The 23677-nt window shown below is 36.6% G+C and overlaps 1 long non-coding RNA gene across 1 annotated transcript; it reads right to left on the bottom strand.

The window, feature by feature from the left end:
• Positions 1-14110: 14110 nt before the first annotated feature.
• On the bottom strand, positions 14111-22691 carry LOC140327712 (uncharacterized). Its single transcript, XR_011920083.1, has 4 exons — positions 22559-22691; positions 22325-22465; positions 16509-16543; positions 14111-14376 (listed from the first exon to the last, which is right to left on the bottom strand). It is a non-coding gene; the product is annotated as an uncharacterized lncRNA (long non-coding RNA).
• Between the last annotated feature and the right edge of the window lie 986 nt (positions 22692-23677).

The following is a 23677-nucleotide window of genomic DNA, read 5'->3' on the forward strand; positions in this document are numbered from 1 at the left end:
CATCCCCACATACCCTGCATTTCACTTCCCTCTCTTTTCTAGTACACCCTGTTACTAGCACTTGATTATGTCATGCCTTCTATAAATTGTGACATAAACTATTTACATGTTCGATTTTTTATATGTAACAGAATGATAAAACTTTTGGATAAAAAAACATTGAATGCAAAATCTAGAAGTCTAAAGTACTCCTGTTAAAACCAGAGACGACCTTGCACTAATGTATGAAAGATTTATATTTCAATATTTTTATTGAGAGTTTAGGAAAATAACAAAGAAAGCGAGAGAACTAAATGGAAATGACAATAAACATACAAGTAAGAGGTTCTCCACTTAACGCTCGTACAGATGATCCCCAGCTATAACAATATAGAATCTCTGCTAACACTGGTAATTCACAAAGAAGAAAGAAATCTGGAATACTGTCACATAGAAATGTAGAGGTTAAAAAACATCATGGTGTGCCAAGTAAAGGGTCTTAGGAGAAAAGGCTAAACCTAACAAAACAAGGACAAAGATAGTGAAAGACCACCGAAAAACAATTGAGATATGCAGGAGAAAGGAATCAGAATGGAAAAAACAAGTTACAGAAACCCCAACTAGATTACAGCTGCTTGTATGTTAGGGGAGCAGGGAGCAAACACATGACATCCTTACCCAGTCGTCTGTCCCAAACTGTTTTAATATTAGGCAGAACTTTTCCTATACCATATATATTAAAAATGTTTATTGTCCAGATTTATTATACTTTCAAGGCACCAAAAGTCATTATTCTTTACACAACATCAAATATAGAAACATAATTAATTATTCAATAAAAGGCATACATGAGACATCAGTGGATGTTAACAAATGTCACACTAGGGGATACAGGGCCTCTAGGGGTGCTACAGCTTGCACAAAAGTTGTGTAAGCCCTAAAAAGGGCCAAGGCACAGAGTCTAAGCGGCAACCAGATCTTCTTCAAAGCCTTGGATGATGAGGATGTTGTGCTGCTGATTACCGCCAGGTTAAAGTCCTTGGGCACACCAGGGTGGCAGGAAGATACCAAATCACTAAGCAGAAGAAACGTCATGGAAGGCCTGGGGTCAGGGCAGGCAGCAAGCAAAAGAGGTCGGGTCACAAGCCAGGGGTCAAATACCAGGGATCCAAGAAATAAATACCAGTGACACAGGGGCCACTGCAGACACAGGGAACACGAGACATTTGAAGCAACAGGAGGCACAGGTGACACAGGAATATACACAGACAGAGGAACACTGGAAAAGCACAAGGGAATGGGATGGAAACAAAAGACCGGGCAACAAGGGGTAATGCAGGAGCTGGAGAGGAAACCCTGAATCAAGCAAAAGGTGTACAGGAACTAGCTCAGAAGCTAGGGGGCTCGGCACTAGTGGAGACACATTGCATGAACGCTGAGTGCTGTGTATGAGCTAGCTAGATAGCCAGGGATGGTTAAGAGGCTATTATCTGATTGGCCAGCAGGTTGGACGAAACTGGTAAAGCTTTGTAGCGTAGGCATGCACAGAGTAAGAATTGTCCACATGCGCAGGAGAGAGGTGTCTGCACTTTAGTGAGAAGGAGGTAAGTGGGACAACAAAAATGTCCCATGTTTCATTTCTCGACGCATACCTAAGCATTGCTTCCTCAGGAGGCATGGGACATAAAAAAAAAACAAAACAATATTGATAAGTCTCAATAAGCTAAATCTTTATCAGGACAAAATGTCCTTATGTGTAAAAAGGGTGATTCAGATCCTATGAAAGATCCTACACCTATACCTGTACCTAATGAATGAAAATAATTGAACTCAGCACCCTGCATTGTCATCACTTATCTTGGAGAGATTTAGAGGGAGGAATATGTGCTGCTCATCTTCAAACTTTTTTCTTATATTCTTTTATTATAGATATCTTCATAACCTTTCCTTTCATGAAGACGATTAGACTTCAGGGAATCTGCTGCATGTCTGTGCAGACTGCAGAGAGACAATTTTTGTTAACATCTATATGATTTGTTCTATGGAAAATTTTCAACTGATAATCCATTTTTTAAAAATTAATAAATTATGTTTTTCATAATTGATGTTGTGTAAAGAACAATGGCTTATGGTGCCTTAAAAGTCCAATAAATCTGGAAAATAAACATTGCAGAAACTGTAACTATGAATGTGGCACCTGAATATATTATCTACCCCCAAACTGATTTTTTATAAAAAAAGAAAAGAGTAATACAATTATTACAATTCAACCATGGGGTATATTTATAAAGCAGTGAATATGACTTTCACTAAAAATTCTTTGGTGGAGAATTATTCACTGCCATTAAAAACACATGAACCTGGAAGACCTGGTTTAGAATAGAGAATAGATCCCATTTTATCTTTTTTCTCTTCTCCTGCATCACGTTATACAGTATTACAGTTAAAGTTTAATCTTCTAGCAAGATGCATTTCCCTTTTTAAGATCCGGTGACACCATTATCGCTTTGTTTCTCTGCTTCTCTGTGCAATGAAGACATCAAAAAGATCATGGCTGGTGGAAGGGGCCTGCAAGGTAAATAGCTTTCTGAAAATTTTGGGAGGCTTGCCCTAAATAATGCCTAGATGTTTCAAAGGACAAAAAAACAAACAATGAAGGGCTGGATCAGTGGTCCCGAACTTTTTGGAGCTCACGGACCACTAAATGCACGAACTTCAGACCATGTGCAGGGAGCCATGTGCCACTCAAAGGGGAAGAAACTTTCCCCAGAGTGACGTGATGTGCCAGAAACCGCCCAATCTCCCATTGCAGGCTCAGACCTGTTTGCTAAACTTCCCCCGCAAGTCTAAATGAATGAATAGGTAGGTGGAATGTAGGTGAGTGTGCCAGGGAAGGGGAGTGTGTGAGGGTAATTGCATGTGTATGTGTAATGGTAAAGGTAAGGGTCATTTTTCTGCAGACCACCAAAATTTTCTCGTGGACCACCAATTAGAAAAGGACAAACTTGTATCACACAAGAGTGCAAATGGACTTACAAAATATTTTCTGATCACCAAAATCTACTAAATATTAAGAGGAATATGTTTAAACCAGGGTGTACTGGGTTGTCTACAATTTTCAATTTTCCATGATTTTCCAAATGTCAGACAAATAGAGATTGTAAATCTACAGAGCAAGTTCAAAAGCAGTAAATAAAATATAACTGATGTTCTAACACTTTTTCACTCACATGTATTTGTTTTTGGTAAAAGCAATGATGAAATCATACATTTTTACTGCTTGGCAAAATAGTCTGAATTGAAGATTGGAATACTAATTAATCTTTTTTAAACATAATAATAAAAGAATGTAAACTTTTATTTTAATTGCTTCTAATTATTGGTAATAATGTAATAGGATAAAAAGTTTGATTTTGAAGAATAGATGTATAGTAATATAAAAAATGTAAATGTCAACACATCCTACACAGCAGATACATGTGTGATTGAAAATGTGTAATGTGAAATGTGTGCCTTCGCAGGAATTATAAAGCACATGTCAAGAGTAAAGGTGCCATAAATATAAAATATGATATAACAAACTATTTATTACATGTTGTATCACAGCAACCTAAGAATTCTTTAACACATGAATATTTCAAATCAGTTGTAGGGTCCTGGTTACAGTTGTGTTTCATGGCTTATGCCTGAAGGTCTTTAAAACAATAAAATATTTATTCAATGTCCTTGCACAAACTGACATTGCACTACATTGTTTCCAAGAACCCATTGAAAAAAATGATGTTCTATAGTGTATACACTAGTATTGCCTGCATATAGTGCATATGTACAAAGACCAATAATCCACTTAAGTTTTGAACATATGGTCATATGCAATCACACAATGCAAAGGGTCTGATTTTTTAAAACTCTCCAAGTCTGGAGAATATAGAATATCAAGGGAGAACCTGGGTGATCCAGCAAAGCTGGAATGGATTTCCTAAAAATCGTTTCCTATTATTTGGCAAATTACCTAGCCATTCCAGGTTTGTTGGATCACCCAGCTTCTCCCATGATAGTCTATCTTGTCCTGCCTTGGAGCACTTTAATAAATCAGGGCCAATGTGTAGTGGGTGTTCCTCTGCCATGCTCCAGATTGCTCACTCACATTAACACCTTGTGCTTATGTTATAAACATCTTTAGCACCTAAAAACAGCTGGAAGAATCCAATGTTTACTGAGGATTTAAGGTGTGTATAATGTGATTTCTGTGTCAATGGAAATACTGAGTGTATCTCAGAATTTAACATTTTGCAAATAGCTTAAAATCCAAACAATTGACCATGAATACCAACAAGCGAGAGCATAGTGGAAGAAATGGATTAGTTGGCATTTACTATTTGCTCAGCAACAGGTATTTACTATGAAAAGGAGGTCTGAGCGAGACTCATCTAATTTTAGGGAACAAGTCTTATGATGTATTTGTTGGTAAATATTATTTTTTTATTTATCACTTTCTATGGTGGCTGCCAATTCTTACAAATATTACAGAATTTTTGGGAAGTTTGAATAAATAAAGATCCTTGGTGTATACACATACAAAGACATAAATACAAAGTTTATACTTTTTGAAATAAATAGTCATGTTCGAAAACAATACCCTCAAATCTGTTACCCACTTTTTAGTTTGGGCAAATTCCCTAATATTTACACAAGACTTTTCTTTTGCTTCTTCCTCTATTATATGTGTATTTTCTCAACCAAGTCTTAGCATTGTATTTTAATGAGATCAGTTTTGTATGAGATGCCTTGCTTCTGATTGTGGTAAATGACAATATATTGTTGTGATTGTCAAGGTTATGTTTTTCATTCAGAACAGTACTTAAAATCTTTTATACTGTGTCATTTTCTTATACTCAGTGGCTATTGTACTCACTCAAAGCTCTTGTGATAGAGACAGGTTCATTGGTAAAGGTCCTCATGGTTTTTTAAGCTGCTGTGCCTGATGTATATTTTAGGAACAGGGGGGTCAAAAATTGTACAGTAAATGACTAAAATGCCATTTTCATGCTTTCCACCTTCAAATGAAAATAAAAGTTCTTATTTTGATTGTTAGAGGTTTGCATTGCTTTGGGTCCTTCTGAGCTAGCAATGGCTAAAAGATGCTATTCTCTTATTGGCAAATTGTACATAAAAGTAATTTACAGGAATGTGGTGATAGAGTCTTTTTATCTATATATTTGTTCCATTAGATTATTTCTATTTTGTAACATATATGTGTAATATTGTTTAATTAAATTAGAAAGCAATTACACATCACTACATTGAGCAAACCCATGGTAAACCAAAATTTGTTTGTAATGTTTTCGAAAAAATCCTTTGGTATATCTATGTCTTAAGGCCTGACTATATTCAATGCCTTCATTCTTTTGTTTTTTAAAAATTTTCTTTGGTCCAATCACCTGACAAATTCTTCAAAGAATACACCTACCTAATCATGTGGTGCCATTACCGGCATAATTTCAGTATTCTCTTTTGAACCCTGGGAAATTCTTTATGATCTAACCCTAATATATAGATTCTTGATGCCAAGGGTTCACAGGAAATCAGTTGAATGATTTTCATAAATACTCCCATATATTTATTTCTACAGTGGGAATAGCGTTTATTTAGAGCTGCTGTGATTCTTCTCCCTTTATCATTTTTATGCTCCTTACAAGCTATTGCTAACATTTTATTTGGAATGAAAGGAGACATAGGTGCCCTCAAATCATTCTATCCAGACACAAGAGCAAGAGGCATGAGACTACAATTTTTGCTTAATTACTACCATGACCACAATCCTTTACCAACCTAATATTGGTGAAAAAACTCTTACAAGAAGTTGTGGGTATCATTAGAGAATCAGATTTTCACAGGAGGAGACCTCAAAATTATATTAATTGCAACTAAAACTTGCTCATTAGCACATGATTTCTAACTAGCAATCCATGCCATATTTAGGTTTTTGAGAATTATGTAGCTAGTTAATCTCAACCCCTTTCCTTCATGGTCTTTATGACTCGCACTGACTCTTTAGCTAATTGCATATCTGAGTTTACCCTTTTCTGATGAAAGCAACCAGGCATACCATGCTTGCAATACACTCCACATAGGAAGGCCTAATCTGTTTCTTGCAGTAGCAACTGAATTTCCTCCATCTAGACATAATGTTTACCACTCCACATCCTTTGGCTAAAAGGGCATTTTTCCTATAATACCATAGGAGACAAGAGCTATGTTTGATTGACAAAGGTCATTTATTCCTCCTGTATAGCTTCTTATTGCACTAACTATTGGAAACAGATGCAAAAGATCAATCATCCTTGGTAGGACTTCACACCAACTCATAATTTTTTTACTCATTGTCAAATAAATGCTAGCAGGATTTTAAAGACACTGGTTCTCTTCTTCATATTGTATGGTGTTGTACAAACATCCATAAGTTCTGGACTAAAACCTCTACACTTTTATTAATTATAATCAACATTATTACATCCCAAGAACCCATACTTGAGCTATTTTGGCAGGCAAAGTTCCAACACTTTTAATTAGTGTCTAAACTTGCTGCTAGGTCTACCCCCACTCATTCTTATTAACCAGTCAATAAGATGGGCTTCCTCACTGGCTTTTAGGAAAGGGGCATGAAGGGAAAGACAAGTTTTGGAACTGTTAGGATGTTGTGGAGCTCTCTGTGAGATTGGCTTGGCATTTGCCCATAACTACAGGTTTTAGGAGGCAGCAAATGTCAGCTTGCATTTTAAAATTTTTACACTGTATACCTACAGTTTTTCATTCCAGGTAAATTTGCTATAAATAGATAAATGAATCACAGTACTCTTTACTTCTATCACCCTTTGATACAACAACCATGAAAGCTTTTGTAACAGGCAGTAATTTAATAAAGAAAAAACTATTTTACCTAACCACGTAATGGTGACTGTGCAGTCAAAGAAGAAGAAGCAGACTAATAATCAGCAAATTACTTTTCCAATCTGTTCATTCTCGCTCTCCAGCACAGTGGCTCAGAGGTTAGCACTCTAGCCTTTGCAGCGCAGGTCCCAGGTTTGATTCTTGGCAGAGGACACTATTTGCATGGAGTTTACAGGTTCTCCCTATGTTTATGTGGGTTTCCTCCCACATTCCAAAAACAAAACAAAACATGCAGTTAGATTAATTGGCTTCTCCCCTAAAATTAGCCTTATTATTGTGAGCCTCTTTGAGGGACAGCTAGTGAAATGACTATGGACTCTGTAAAGCGATGTGTAATATGTCAGCACTATATAAATACTATGTAATAAAAATAATAATAATAATTATCACATCAATATTTAAGACATAAGCATTAGTTTCTTATATTGTTTTTTCCACTCACAATGGGACTGACTGGAGAATATAGACTATCATGGGAGAACCTGGGTAATCAGCAAACCTTGAATGGATCTGGTCCAATATAGAAAACATTTGCGGGATTACCCAGGTTCTTCCATGACAGTCTATATTCTCCAGTTTCGGAATGCTTTATTAAACCAGGTCTAGTATGAGGTCTGCTGTGCACAAAGTTAATACAAATTCTCTAAAACTGCATGCATATAATCATATAAGCATGTCTACAAAATGGTATTGTGAATGCAGAGCTTCAGAATTTTTTGTCTTTTTATTTGAAATTCAACTTTAAAATTGTCTTGGTAAACTTTGCCTGGTTAAGAATTCTACCTTGAGGTTCTATCATTCCGAGTGTATCTGGCCAATAGGTTATTTATATAGCTTTGATATATTTCATTCCTTATCAAGCTTAAAAAATTTATTACATCTAAAAATTCAAATAGCTCCTGGTGTGTATACTAAAGATTAACAGAGCAATGCATAAGAAGAAGAAATAGTATTGCTAGGTGAGGTTACAATATGTGAAATTACTAGGGATTTAGCTAGGGATACAGACCAGAAAGACAGAAAGGGCAATGACTTGCTATTTTTAACTCTAGACTAAGAAATCTAGGACTCTTGATATTGCAGTTTTGCATGAATGATCCTTACTGATTTCAAGGACAGGAGGTGATGCACTCCCGCTAAATGCACTTCAAATTCTATTTGAGGGTCAGTTTCTTTTTCTAAACAACATTTGGTTTTTATCTTATGGTGACAGTTGGATTTGTTTTGACACATAAAAGTTGCTTCTTTTGAATATCTATCCTTTTAGTTTTATATAAATATTTGTGATTTTATTAATCTACTTTTTTGATTAATATACACCATCAACCTTCAATATTATGTTACAGTTAAAGTATATCTAAATCTAAGATTAAAAATTTAAAACTTAAAAAATGTAATATGTTGTATTAGTTTTGTTAGATATGGCTGTAGACGTGGAACATTTCCAGCAAGTGAATACAATTCCAGAAATGTGGTGTCCTTGTCACATTCTGTAAGATGAACTGAAATCACAAACAAATGTATCATTATCCCAAGCTATATTTAAATAAACTATGTTTCCCCCCCACCCTCTCCATTTCGTCTATATAATAAAAATCAAGAAATTAGCCATAAACAACCAGGGCCACTCTTGCACAGGACTGGTGAACTGCAATATATTTAATTTTTGTTTTTGATACATGATAAAGATTATTTTGATTCTGTCTTCTTGCTGTAGATAGCTGACTGGATAGTGAATTAACTGAATTTCATTTCATTTTTTTAAATATAAAAACATTGACAAACTCAAATTGAAAATTTAAATTGCAAAGGGATTTTTGGCCCAAGTACAGAATCAAAATTGATATTAGAATGCACTACCTCCATAACTTGTCCAGAATTACCTACAACCCTAAATTATATATATAAATATATATATAAACAAATATAAAAAATAGAAATTGTCAGAAGCTTTACAGCATATGTAAAGCCAATAACCCAAATGACAGAAGTATTAACATGTTTAATTCCTGCTTTATTTTACTAATTATGCTCCTGCATTACCACCTTGTCACCTGGCCTTTTTCACACATATTATACACACATTGTTCACTATTGTTTGCCAATTTGCCCTGATAAATGTCATGCAACCACAGTTGGAGCATATCCATTTGGACGAGAAAGCAGGATGGTGTAAGCACAGAGACGTAATCAAAAATGGAAAAAAATTGTAAAAATACATATTTTATTTACTTTTTTATATTTATGGAAAATGTAAATTATATATTAAATCATTACCAGTTTAAATGTCACTCCATTTTACAGCTTCTGCTAAAAACAAAAATCTCACTTTTGTGTTAATTTATCTTTTAACATGAAAACTAAAGTTTCCTATAGGCATGATATGGGGTTATGCTTTTATGACATAAAGTAACATTGGTTTTAAACTTTATTGATCTGTCTGTATGACAAGGCATGTCTTATTTCCCTTGCATTTATTTTGATCTGCAACACTGAACCAAAATATTTGAAAAATTTACACTATAGTTTTTTTAACAACTGCTGCAGCTCTTACTGGCTTTCATGTATTCTGATACATTTAAATGTATTTATTTACTTGAATATCAACCCCTTTAGGACCTTGGAGATATGCTCTAACAATATCTATATTATTGTTAGAGTATAGGTCCTATTCTCTGCTGTTCTTCTTTTTACTGGCGCTGCACTGCCAGGTCTTGCTATGTATCATATAGTAGGAGTGGCTGTCAAAATATAGCTGCTCTTGTGTGAAATGATTCTTAAAGAAAGTCAATAAATAAAGGTCAATAAATAAATCTAATGTCAAAATGGTTAATTTTAATGTACTATTGCATTCATATGTAAATCAAACAGGTAATCTTCAGGCTGCATATAACATCAGTTGAAACAATATTACAAGTAAAAAAAAAGTTAAATAGAATATTTTCTAATTTTGCATTTTACATATATGTATTACTTCAATATCTTAAATTAGAAGTTGTTGGTGGAAGAGTAGGCTCAAAGTAGAAATGTAAGATTCGCTCTGGTTCATAAAGGACTTACAGATATGAAAGCCGAAGTGGTTAAAGTAACAAACAAAAGCAAAGTTAAGCTGTTCCATAAACAGCAAAGAAAATGTGTTATATAGCAAAAAAAACTTGTAAACAGATGAATAAGTGAGAACAAAGATAGAAGAACATCTGTTGGATTTGCCGGTTTGTTGCTGTGGTTAACATTAGGCCAGTAGGATGAGTACATGTGATGCTAATACACATTTAATAAATGCATGCATTTCTGAAGAACACTGCTTATAAGGTGTAAAGTGTTTTGAGTCCCATAGGAACAAAAAGCATTATGTAGGTGTTATTGTTATTACTAGAACAGATTCTCATAGGAAATTTAAAGATTTTTTTTCCCACCACTAAACCTACATGAATATACTAATTTATTTGCCTATATACTCTGTTACAACCCAATTAGAAAAAAATTAAAACAACTTCTTCCAGTTATCTAAGTATTTTATAGTAAAACTTGATTTTTTGAACAAAAATGTTGCAATATCAAATTGATTGAATGTAGAAAACTGTACAAACATTGAGATAAAATAGGTTCTTTCAGATTAAGAGACAAATTTTATGTATCTATTATATCCATAAACACTGGTAATACATAAATTCAGTGGTATGATTTTTCACAGAACGTCAATGATGGCTAGAAGTTGAATCTCAACTTTTTTTTATAGTAAAACTTTTTTATTTATAGTAAAGTCTTTTTTCAACCTGACCTACTATGTAACTACCCCGGTATGTAATTTATTTCATAGACCGGAAAGTCCATTTCTTTAGGGGAATAAAGGCTATGTGATGCCCATGTATTGCCAATGACCAAATATACAAAGCATGTAAACCATGCAAGCCCACTCCCCACAAAAGTACAGAAAAAGGGACATTTGACAAATCGGGAATAGAAAATATCTGACAGATCAGCTCCTTACAACAGCCTCTTGTTTTGTTACTTGCTACAAAGTTACAATGTTCAAGTCTGATCACTATATTTCCTCCTGTACACAAAACTCTAAGTGTTCACATGTCATTGTTTTGTATATTGCTGCCCTATTAAATGGGAACAGTTGTAGAAAATTGTTGCTGTTATTTCTTTTGTGTCAAAGTAACACATGATTGTTGATATATTTGGGAAAAACACAATAATATTAATCCAAGAGATATATTTTAGTAAAACATTGCTGTATAGCATAGGGTGTGGTACCACCCCCCGATAGGGACTGAAGACGCGTAAGGGCCATTTGTCATCCAAGGCAAATTAAGTGGGCATTGAGGTCCAGCCGCCGGCCCCTTGGGCAATAGGCAAGGGGATCCCAGCTTTTCACCCACCATTTGATCCACAGCCCTGGGTGTGGATCACTGAGCCGCCCAGCATTTGCATATGGCTGTTTCAAGACCAGGGTCCCCAAATTGAGTTTGCATGTTAGGGACCCCCGGGGCCACTTCCACGGCATTAGGATACTGCCAATTATCTGTGCACTGTGGTGCCTTAAATATAAATTATGCCAGAACACTCTCCCATCGCAGGTTTGAAGACACAACCCACCAACTATCCTGAGCCTTCGATACATATGGGAGACATGGTCCGCAGCTCAGGCTGGTGTGCCCCCCCAAGCGGGGTCCTTCTCCTGACCCCACTGGGGCGTGCACCAGCCAGAGCCGCAGACCACCAAAATTTTCTTGCGGACCACAGGTTGGGGAGTGCTGCTGTAGAGGAAAGTATATGGGCTACTAGGAGCAGGAGAATATATTTTACATGTTCTTTCTATGTTTTAATAAACAAAAGGGAACATTTTTTGAATAAAATAATTTTTCGTGCAGGTTTCTTGCCCTGCTCCTATTTGCCCCTAAGAAAGTATGTGGAGAATCCATTGTTTCACAAACATTGTATCTGTTAGGAGATGTTTATCTGCCTGGCGATTCTGTGCTGTGTGCCATTGCAGTATAAAACTTAATACTTACAAAGTTATACAGTTTATTCTGTCCAGTGATTTGCAGCAGCCAGGAGAACTAAGATAGCAGCAGCCCCTGCTTCCCTTTAGCTGTGCAGCCTGATGTATTTTATTGGCATCTCCAGCACCACTCTGTGAGGCTGTGCACAGCTGAAGGGGATTTTAGAGGCAATAAGCTCCTGACACCCTCCTGCATTGCCATTGGCTGCTGGGACATTATAGACCCCAGTCACCAGTGCCTGTTGTAGCGTTGAGCTGGGCTAATCTGTGTTGGAGAGTTTCTCAGTTTATTTACTGTTGCTGACTTTGCCTGTTTCCGACCCTGTGAGTTTATGCTGCCTGAACTGACCTATTGCCTTTGACCGTGACTATTTGTGTTTTGACCCTGTGTACTTCGTGTGGATGAATTATCTGTTATAATCTCTGGCTCTGAATTCTGAACTTGTCTATTGGAATCTTGGTACTTCTATCTGTGGGCTGGGGGCAACCAAGTGCTGGGAGAAGCAACCAGTTTCCCAAGGCTGAGTGGGTAAAAATGGGTAAAGGGACTAGTCACCAGTGTTGCTTGTAATTTTACTAGAGCAGCAAAGTGACAGTCCCTCCCATTAGCTCCTATTTCCCCCCTCACCACCACCCCAGAAAGATATACTGAGCAATCCACACTCCTGACCTAAGCAGCCATTTGCAGTTCTGAATTCTGTCACCTGAGCATCCTCCATACTGCTAAACTCTGACAATGGCACCAACTGGGGGGTAGACATCTCCAGGGAGATGGCAGATAGTATGGATTGGTTGATGTATTACATTTTGCATTGGTGGTGGTGGGGGGAGTTCTGTCTCTATGCCCTTAATTAGAAGCAAAAACTGTAAATCCTTAATAACACAGCTGTGTACAGTCTACAGATCACTCCGTGCTTGATAAAAGCAGAAATTGGAACAACATATCTTTTAAAATGAACTGGCAATGAGCCTATAGAAAATTGACCTGTATATTATCTAAGCAGTGGAGAGTGAAGAATGTAGGCTACAGAGTCCCACTTGTTGGACTTGCCCTACTGTTTGAAAAATGGCACAACATCTATTTTTTCATCAGAAGAAGCCACCAGAGAAGGACACATCTAACATTAGCAAATGCCATTAATCATCCTAATTAGTTTTAAAGATACAACTGTCATTTAGGCTGTTTTTGCTTAATTTTAATTATAGGTGAATTAAATGTCCTCATTTCCAGCTAGAGCAAAGCATAGTAATAAAATGGAAGAGAGTGCAATTTAAAAATGTTTGAAAGAACTTTTACTTTAATATTTTAACTATTGTTTCAGATTTTTCCCCTCATAAATGTAAATACATAGATGTATTATTATTATTTTTATTATTATTATTATTATTAGTATTATTAATAATAATAATAATAATAATAATATTTAAACAAAATGAGTATTTAAAGCAGACACCCAAAAGCTAACATGAAGAATGAGAAGATAATAAACAGACATTCAGAGAGATAAATAGTATATGATGTTATAAGTCAGGTTTCTCAACCTTTTATTATGGGGAACTCTTACAAAAAAAATTCAGGTCTTTGGGGAACCCCTCCTATAAGTACTATATCCACAGCTCATGGTATTGTAACATGGTAATTAGTAGGAAGAATGCCTTTTACATTGTTAGCCAATGGGAAGAATGCCACTATTACAGAAAGCCAGAATGATCAATGGTGTCACTTAAACCAGAGGCATAAACTGCTCATTGCTCAAAGAACCTCTAGCAACCTCTAGTTTTTCTAAATTCTTCTTTAAAAGTACAATATTGTGTGCACAATGTGTCATATATAATTCTACATTCTAAGTTTAAAGTGCATGTAAACCCTAAAAATTCTTATTTGCTTCCTTTTATCTTCTTAAAGTCTGGTAAACTGCAATGTACCGTATATTTTTTGTGCTTGGATTGAAATACAATAATTTCAATGTAGTATAGGATGTGTTTTGCTCAAAACAGAAACTACTTTGAATGCTATATTTTTTTAAAGATCAGCCCCAAGCATTTGTAAATAGAATGATATATGTGTAATACTAGAAAAGAAGACAATTTGCTTATATCATAGCTAACCATTAGCAGAAAGGATTTATTCAGATAAAAAAGCAGTGAAAAATAAAAACAAGTGGAACCCCTGCGGATTCAGGCTGTTTTGTAGAAGATTACATGTTCATGTTACATTGTTTAATACATATAATGCCTACAGTATTCATTGTACACAGTATGTATAGTTCAGTACATATAATGGGTACAGTATTTATTGCATATTTTGAGAGGCACAAGTGCACTTAAAGCGAGTTTGTCACATATGAAGTAAGGTCACACTGTTGTGAGGCAGGCTGTGGTTTAGCAATCACTTCATTTTGCCTTTTACACTTTAGCTGCCTGTGATTTGTAATCTGCAATGGAAAATCATTGGATTTGGCACGTTTTATTTTAAAAACTGACAAAGGAGATCAAAGGGCGACAAAGCCCTAACATCACTAACAATTACCTTAAAATACATTAAAAATGATTTTGCCAGTTTGAAAGGTGTTAGCTATGAAATCTATGTACTCTAAAAGTGTGTACACATGTCAGATAACCAGCACTCAAGACAAACAGTTGTGATTGTTTCGGGCAAAAATTTGACAGGTGTACAAAGATTGCCCAACATCATTCATCAATCCAATATGGTGGATTCATGACCGACTAACGGAAAGGACTGCTATGCATGTCAATGGTGCAGAGCACAGTGGGGTGCTGTCCACTTGTCCTCCCCCCTCCCCTTTTCATTGAACAGAATGAGCACTGTGTGTATAGAGTGCGATTGCGTGTGAGTGTATATAGCCTAAGCTTTTGCTCAAGGTGACAATGTTGCTTCTTCCTAGATACAGAAAAGTGAGAGTCTTTTCATTCTAGATCAACATGTGTGCTACTGGCAAGATTATCAGATAAAAAAAGGAAAATAATGCAGCCACCCCTGGTAAGCTGCAATATATACTTTTTTGTTGTTGTGATGCTTCAACAGACAAAGTGAAATATCTTACACAGGGTAGTTGAAATGCGCCTCCATACCCATGGGCTTTAGGATAGCAATGGAGAGGAAAAGGTGTGGTAAAAATAATGGGCATAGGTTACAACAGAACCACAATAGAATCACTTTGCTTGACAAGTTGAGCTCCAGACAAACCATTGCTTTTACAGTTCAAATACATAGATGTATATTGTTTATATGTTATATACTGTATTTCTGTGTAATGAAAATAATAATTAAGCCTACAATATTAATGATACTAAAAATAACATAAATGACCAATCATTTTCTTACTATGGTCCTTATTGGATGTACAATTGCTCTATTTTTATATTGTTCTTTCTTTTGACTGTACTGTTGGTATTTCCCTTTTGAAATGCAAATAAAACTAGATTTACCCATAATTGACCAATCTTGATATAAATATAAATCTATTGTGATTTCTGCTATGGCAAAAACACATTATTAATGTACATAGAAGGTTGTTGCAACATTTAGGCAGCAATTCAAATTTACTAAACAATAAAATATTACCATATAAGCAATTACTTCAATACCCCAATTAACAGCTAAGCAATCATAAACTAACTACAATAATTATGTAACTAAATCAACATTTAAACATTAGATCTCCCTGTGCACCAGTTCATGAATGGAGTAATTTGAATGGAGTAACACTCCATGTGTATTTATTTTCCTGTGTGTATGTTTAATGCAGGAAATATGGTTTATTTTGTTGTATGCTATCCCACATGCAAAGTCCATAGTCATTTCACTAGCTGTCAAAGAGGCTCACAATCTAATGTCCCTACCATAGTTATTACCATAGTCAATTTGGAGGGAAGCCAATTAACCTAACCTTTGGAATGTGGGAGGAAACCCATGCAAACATGGGGAGAACATGCAAACTCAATGCAGATAGTACCATGTCCAATATTCAAACCTGGGACCTAGCACTACAAAGGCCACTCTGTCATCCTAATGGACAAGATTGACCAAAGAGGAACAAGAAAAGAAATCCAAAGAAATAAAGAAGAATGACTACGGGGAAAAGTGGGCATTGATGAAACCAAGAAAAGGTCAAAGAGTGTAACTTTATAAAGCGTTAGGAAATAACTATGGGGGACAGTGGGTAAAGAAAGAAAAGCAGAAAACATATAACAACAAATTAATATATAATAGATTAAATTGAAAAAAAGGATGAGGCTGACCAAAGAAGATAATTGGTATTTAGGAAAAAGTGAAACAAAATTTCTGATTATCATACTTATTTTGGATTTGTGACTCAGGAAGTATTCAATCTATTCCCTTTTCTTTTTTTTCTTTTTATTTATTTAGTGTTGCATAACAAGAAACATTTTATTTACCTGTAAGCTTACATTATCACTTTGGATATAATTGTGAAATCTCAACTAAAAATTTACCTTAACTGATATCATATGTCTTAGATATTCTACTAGGGATAGCTCATTGCAATAGTTTGTGACCACTTACAAAATTAGTGTTCTCACCTACCTTTGTATGTTCCAGGGCTACTTTGTGAGTTCCTCCTAATATAAAAAAAAGATAATATAAAATACAGTTTAGAAAAGTGGGAAAGTCCACAGTGTACATACCGAACCAGGAACTTGAAAGCATTTTTATTTGTATAAATTGGAATGTATGTTTTTATTATTTTCCTTATTACCTGCATTTATTTGATTTGTGGTATGTATTTAATTTTTCTATGCTTGGGTACAGCTGCTAATAGGTAAGAGGTTTGGAGAATAGCAAGAATTTATATATTTATTTTTTTTATTATTTCATATTGTATTACATTTTATTTTATTATTCCATATTTATTAAAATTTGGCCCGTCAAATATTGGCATAATGGGCCTGATTTATGAAATCTCTCCAAGGCTGGAGAGAATACACTTTCAGAAATGAAGCTGGGTGATCCAGAAAACATAGAATGGATTTTTTTTTCAATCATTTTATAGGTTTTCAACATTACAAAAAACATACATAATGAAAAAAGGACACAAACAAAAGAAAGAAAAATAGGGGCAAAAACCCCCGCGTTTACAAGAAAACAGCATAATACAGGAATCGCTTTTCAAATATAAACCATTGTCGATATGGAGTGAGATAGAATGGATTTTTAAATCATTTGCTATTTGCTTTCAAACATTTTGAATCCTGGACCAGATCCATTCCAGGTTTGTTGGATCCCCCAGCTTCACTGATGACAGTGAATTCTCTCCAGCCATGGAGAGCTTTAATAAATCAGGGCCACTATATTAATAATATTATATATATATGTATAATATTTATAATTAAATTGTCCACCAGCAAAAAAGGGTGACCAACAACACTGTTCTCACTGAAATTGAACGTAATTTGAATGTACGTTTTTTCATTGTGGCCCCTAAACTAAAAATATTTCCCTTATCAGATCTACACCAACTATAGATTAAGAATCATACAGAGACTCAATTCTGAGTTTCTAGGCCAGGTAAGAGTATATATGGGTGTAGTTTAGGAAGTGTCAGTGGCATGTACACAAGTATATCCATTATACTGATGCACAGTACATTTGTGCTTATCACCCCTCAATCACATTAATAGAAGAAAAGCTAATATAATATAATGCAAACAAATTATGCTGGGGCCCTTAGCTCTCCAGTCACATAATATACAGAGTATACAGTACTTTTTACATTTTTTTTAAACAAATTTATAATTCACAAAATATATATACTGATATAGTGTGTATCAGTACAATATATTGTGTAGAGTGTAGAAGGGTCATGTTAAGGTTTGTAATGCATCTGTCCCAATGTACCTCTGATACTAGCTGGAAGTCTCTTTCTTCATATCCTGTCAGGTCTTAAACAAGGAAGGAGATTCTCCTGCTATCATTTTCTTATTGCCTTCATTTATAAAAAAAAGCAGCTACATTACATACATGTAAATATTAAATCAATAATCAGGGAAAGTGTTTTAAAGCTGAGCTCCAGCCTGATTTTAAGTATTGCACAATTCTAGAGGCTCCTATCTGTACTGAACTTTTTCTGATTTCATTGCACACTGAGCTTCCCACAGTATGTTTGTCAGACGGAGCCTGCCTCATTTTCTGGCTAGAGAACATCCAACATCATTTAGCTCTTTACTCTCCATCTCCAATTGCCCCATAGCTTTTCAGAATGTATAGCACCCTTCTTGCCCCACCAGCATGATCTGCTTGTATAGCAGAAAGAAGCTCATAGACCTAATGATGATGTCCATAATAAAAGTTAATATTGTTTCTAGAAAAAAAATAGAACTGTTAATTTTGCATTTTTAATTTGTCATGAATTTCTCTTGAAAAATACCGGTTCTCTTTCTGATATGTTAAGGCCTTTCTATGCCTTTGTCAAGAGCCTCATAAAGTCATGTGAAAAAATTAGGCACACCTCATGGAAACTGCTGACCTTTTTAACATATTTTACCAGGCTAACATTAGATCTGGAAACAGTACTTAGAGAAAGATGATATAAATGAATGTATGACACACACAATTGACGTGTTGTGTACATTCTCATAATTTAAATGAAGGAATACGCATATATGTCAAGTGAAAAGAAAGTACACCTCTACGTTTACCACCACTTTAAATCCATGCACTAAGAATACAATATTTCAGATTAGGTGCCAATAATAGGAACCTCCTCAGGGAATATCCTTTTTGAACATTTACCACCAATTCTAACTCATGAAATTAGAACATAGTATTTAACATTAGGTGCCAACAATTAGAAACATCCTTGGGGAAAATGAAAATATTTAAACATCAGATATCTACAATGTAAATGATTATGTCAGTCAAGGGGTTTTAAAAGATTGTCAAGTTATTAGACATTATTTTTTATCATTAAACAGGTGGGAGAAACAGTTTAAGTACCACATCCCTGTTATATAACCACAATGTCTCCTTTAAACTTTCATTTGGGACATTTTAGGTATCTAAACAAACTTGATTGAAGGTATTAGACATGATTTTACTATATGCAAAATAGTCCACAACAAGCAGAGATTTAAAACAACTGCCAATTTGTCCAGGATGGGCCAGCCCAGCAAATTCAGGTCAAGAGTTGACGGTTGAATACTAAAGAACCCCATGTGGAATCCTCAGGTAATATTTTCAATAGTTGGGGTCATATTATATGAATCTACATTAGGATAGAGATTGCTCCAATTTAAATTGCATGGGCAGTGTGCTGGGAAAACCCCTTGGTGCCCAAGAAATACATTAAATCACAATTACAGTTTGTCATTCTTGTCATAATAGACAAACACCAGGGCTTCTGGCATTATATGGATAAAGTTGCTTGGCTAAAATAGTAGACAGGTGCAAAGACTACATTTCAGAGGAGTCTCATACAGTCTCAACAGTGAAGCATAGCAGGAATAATGTTATGGGTTGCTTCAAGACTTACTCAATTTGCACTCATTTACTATTAATCCTGCATTATATCAAAGTGTGCTTTATGTAAATATGAGGCCATCTGTCCAAGCTGAACTGGAAATGCATCTTCAATATGATAATGATCTGAAGCACACTTGCAAATGTACCGATGAAAAAATCAAAAAGAAGAAATGGAGAGTTATGGACTGGCCTGGTTAGAAACCTGATTTGATATTTCTTGAAATGTTTGGGGGGGGGGGGGGGGATTTTAAGTGAGAAGTTTATTAAGTAATTTCTGCTAAAGATTATTATTATTAATAAACAGGATTTTTATAGCGCCAACAAAAGACACAGCGCTGTACATTAAATAGGGGTAGCAAATGACAGACAGTTACAGACAGTGACACAGGAGGAGAAGAGGACCCTGCCCCAGGGAGCTCACAATCTAGGAGGTGGGGGAAGTCTCACACAATAGAAGGGGAGATATGGAGTGATGGGAATTAATGAGGGTTTTAGGAGACAGAAGAAGATGGATAGGCAAGTCTGAAAAAGTGTTTTTTGAGTACTCTTTTACCTATAAAAGGAAGGAGCAAGCCGAATAGGATGAGGAAGACCATTCCAGAGAGTTGGAGCAGCTCTAGAAAAGAATGGAGCTGTGCGTGTGATGAGGTTATGGGTGAGGAAGTCAGTAGTAGGTCATTGGAGGAGCGAAGAGAGCGGCTAGGGGAGAATTTTTCTATTGGGTCAGAAAGGTAGGTTGGACAAAAGGTGTGTAAGGATTTGAAGGCAAATCACAGGAGCTTGAATTTGATTCTCAGGTGAAATGGAAGCCAATGAAGGGAACTACAAATAGAGGCAGCAGAAGAGGAGCCGTGGGAAGGATGGATGAGTCTGGCTGCAGCATTCATAATAGATTGTAGAGGGGAGAGTTGGGTTAGTGGAATACCAGAGAGGAGGAGGTTACAGTAGTCCAGATGAAAGATGATAAGAGCATGTACAAGGAGTTTGGTGGTCTCAGGGGACAGGTAGGGGCAGATTTTGCAGATGTTGGCAGGTGAAAGTGACAGGACCTGGAAATGTTCTGAATATGGGGGGTAAATGAGTGGGCAGAATCGAAGGTGATGCCAAGACAATGTGCCTGAGGGGAGGAATGAATAAGAGTGCTGTTAACCATTAGGAATATGTCAGGGGGAGATTTGGAATTTGAGCGGGGGGAGATGTTGAGTTTGGTTTTATCCAGTTTGAGTTTCAGAAATCTGTCAGACTAACATGATGATATGGCTCACAGACAGCATGAAACCTTGTCCAGGACTGAGGGAGACAAGTCAGGGGTGGTCAGATAGATTTGAGTGTCATCAGCAAACAGATGGTACTGTAAGCCAAAGGAGGAGATGAGACTACCGAGTGAGGAGGTATACAGAGAGAAGAGAACCGGTCCAAGAACTGACCCTTGGGGAACACCAACAGAGAGGAGAGTTGGAGAGGAGGAAGTACCATTGAAAGAAACTTGAAAGGAGCACTCAGACAGGTAGGAAGTAAACCAAGAGAGAGCAGTGTCACTGATAGCAATGGAGCGCAAGATTTGGATTAGAAGGGGGTGATCAACAGTGTCAAAAGCAGAGGAAAGATCAAGGATAAGGAGGAGGGAAAAGTTGCCCTGAGACTTGAGCTCTGATGAGATTATTGGCCACTTTAGTAAGGGCTGTTTCAGTGCAATGGGCAGGTCAGAAGCCAGACTGGAGGGGGTCAAAAAGAGAGTTACTGCTCAGGTAATCGCTGAGTCTTTTAAAAACAAGGTGCTCAGGTAGTTTGGAAACATATGGGAGAACAGAGATGGGACAGTAGCTAGAAGGTAAGGAGGGGTCTAGTGAGGTTTTTTTCAGGATAGGGAGAATATTGGCATGTTTGAAAGCGGAAGGGTAGATTTAGTAGAAAGATAGAGGTTAAATAGTTGGGTTAGGGTGGGGGCCAGAGTGAAGGGGTGGGCATGAAGTGGATCAGAGGGCATTGGGTCAAGTGGACAGGTAGTAGATGGAGATGATGAGAGAAGAGAGGAGACTTCATCCACAGTAACAGGGCTGAGGGAGGCCAGTGATGATTTACAGGTGGAAGGGGTGGGTATCGTTGGAGTGGCCTGGTGAACACAGACATCATGTCTGATTTTATCAATTTTATCTCCAAAGTAGGTGGCTATGTCTTGGGCAGAGAAGGTAGCTGTGGGGGGAGCAGGTGTGGGATTTAGGAGGCAGTCAGTTGTTGAGAATAGGCTGCGTGGGTTGGAACCCTGAGAGGAAATGACAGCGCAGAAATATTTGTCAAGGCAAAGATGGCAATATCAGCTTCCGATTCCAAGTGTGTACCTAAAACTTGTCATGTTTTGTGATTGTCTATGACTCAATCAGACTACAATCTCAAGCAATCCCCTGAGGAAGCCTAATGGCAAAACACGTTGGGAATTTGAGATCTTGAACTGTCTTTTGGACCTTGTATACCAAAGTGACTGTTTGTACCTTTGTAATACCACAATTTTTGTCTTTTTGCATAATGTATGCTTAATAGTGTTCAGTTGAACTTTGCTAGAAGTAAACTTTGAACACATCACATTAAACCATTTAATATCTCTTACCTTGCCTATAAAAGCCTGCTTTCTTACTCTCTCCCTTTTAATATTTACTTAAAACTTGTGTTTTATTTAAGTATTACTATTAATCACTGGTGGACATCAGCGGGGCTCTATTCAGAACTGAGTTGGCTGAAAAGAATATAGGACCCTTGTGCAGCCAGCACACTTTGTATCCTCTTATCCCTGTTTACCTTAAAACAGTAGGCAGTGTTTAATAAAGACCCAATGTTTGCCTGTTCAAATATGTAAAAAAAGAAACTATTTTTTGAAAGGTATTTACTTTTTTACTTGACTGATGCTGTAAAATGGTAGACTTGGAGAAGTCACTGCTGTATTGCTTACTGTTCTCCTTGCTGGAGATTCTTACATGTGGTAGTAAAACCTTCCTCTACCAATATGGCCTCCTCGATACAGAGACATCCTGTGAAACAAGACATGGTAAGTTAGTAATGGAGGAAAAGCTAAGCTGATTAAAGACATAAAACAAGGGACTAGTTATTTGCTCTCTGCCTACCATGGGCATAGAATTGAGTTCCCTTCTAGTTTGTCTTGTTGTTATCCACCTGAGAAGCCTTGGGCTGGGGTATCTATGAGTAGTAGTACAGGTAGCCCCCAGGTTAAGTACATCGGACATACGGACAACTCTTAGATACAAATGGGGCTTCCCTTGTCTCTGGTGTGCAGGATGGAGGCTTAGAGGGGGGGAGGGGGTTTGCATGACTTGCAGAAGAAATCTTTTGCTAAATACAACTGATGTTGATGGTGATCTTAGGGGGGTGTGCTCTTTCTGCAGCCTCTTGTAACCCTTTAGTTACCAAGACAAACTCTGCAGTTGTTTATTTTTGCATATCAAAGCACAGCTTGCTCCAGAAGGTAATGTATGTCTAGGCTCCATAAAGTTTTTTTTATTGCTTTGTTTGTGATTAACTCACAGTAAGGATTTTTTTTACAGTATGCCTAATAATATGTTGAGACAAACATCTGTCCTAACTGCATTTAATAAAATAATGTACCTGTACTGACTAACATACAAAATCAACTTAAGAACAAATTTACAGTCCCTATCTGGTATGAAACCCAGGGACTACCTTTAATCTAATAATTTTGTGGAGATCAAAAGAATGAACCCAGGTCTTACTAAACTTCACCACATTTTTTGATAAGATCAGAAACAATGAGGAATGCCTTCAATGCGGAAACATTTTGGACACCCGATACCTGATGGGGTCACATATAAAATCTGTCATGGGGGACCACTAAATGATGTCCTTAGCCATCTGTACTAATTCTAGATTTTAACCTGGGATGATCACAAAGAATTGGTTTGGATGTCAAAAGTAGGGATGAGCAAAAATTTCCTTGAACTTCAGGTGGGTCCGCGAAAGTTCAGCAAACCGATTTTGTGAAACCATCCGAAGATTGAGGAAATCATTACAATCCCAGGCACTAGAGGGTAATTAACCTATAGTGCCCTGGGATGGCAGTGGATTCTCAGGGCTGCATTAATTCTTGCAGCCCTGGGAATCCTCCAGTTTGCGATCCCCGGCACTAGAGGTTTGCAGTGGAACTGCAGATGAACTCTCAATGGAGTTTCTCCATTGGGAGTTCATCTGCAGTTCAGTTCCCACGGTCC

The sequence above is a fragment of the Pyxicephalus adspersus genome, chromosome 3 (assembly GCF_032062135.1).
Source record: "Pyxicephalus adspersus chromosome 3, UCB_Pads_2.0, whole genome shotgun sequence".
NCBI classification, from domain to species: domain Eukaryota; kingdom Metazoa; phylum Chordata; class Amphibia; order Anura; family Pyxicephalidae; genus Pyxicephalus; species Pyxicephalus adspersus.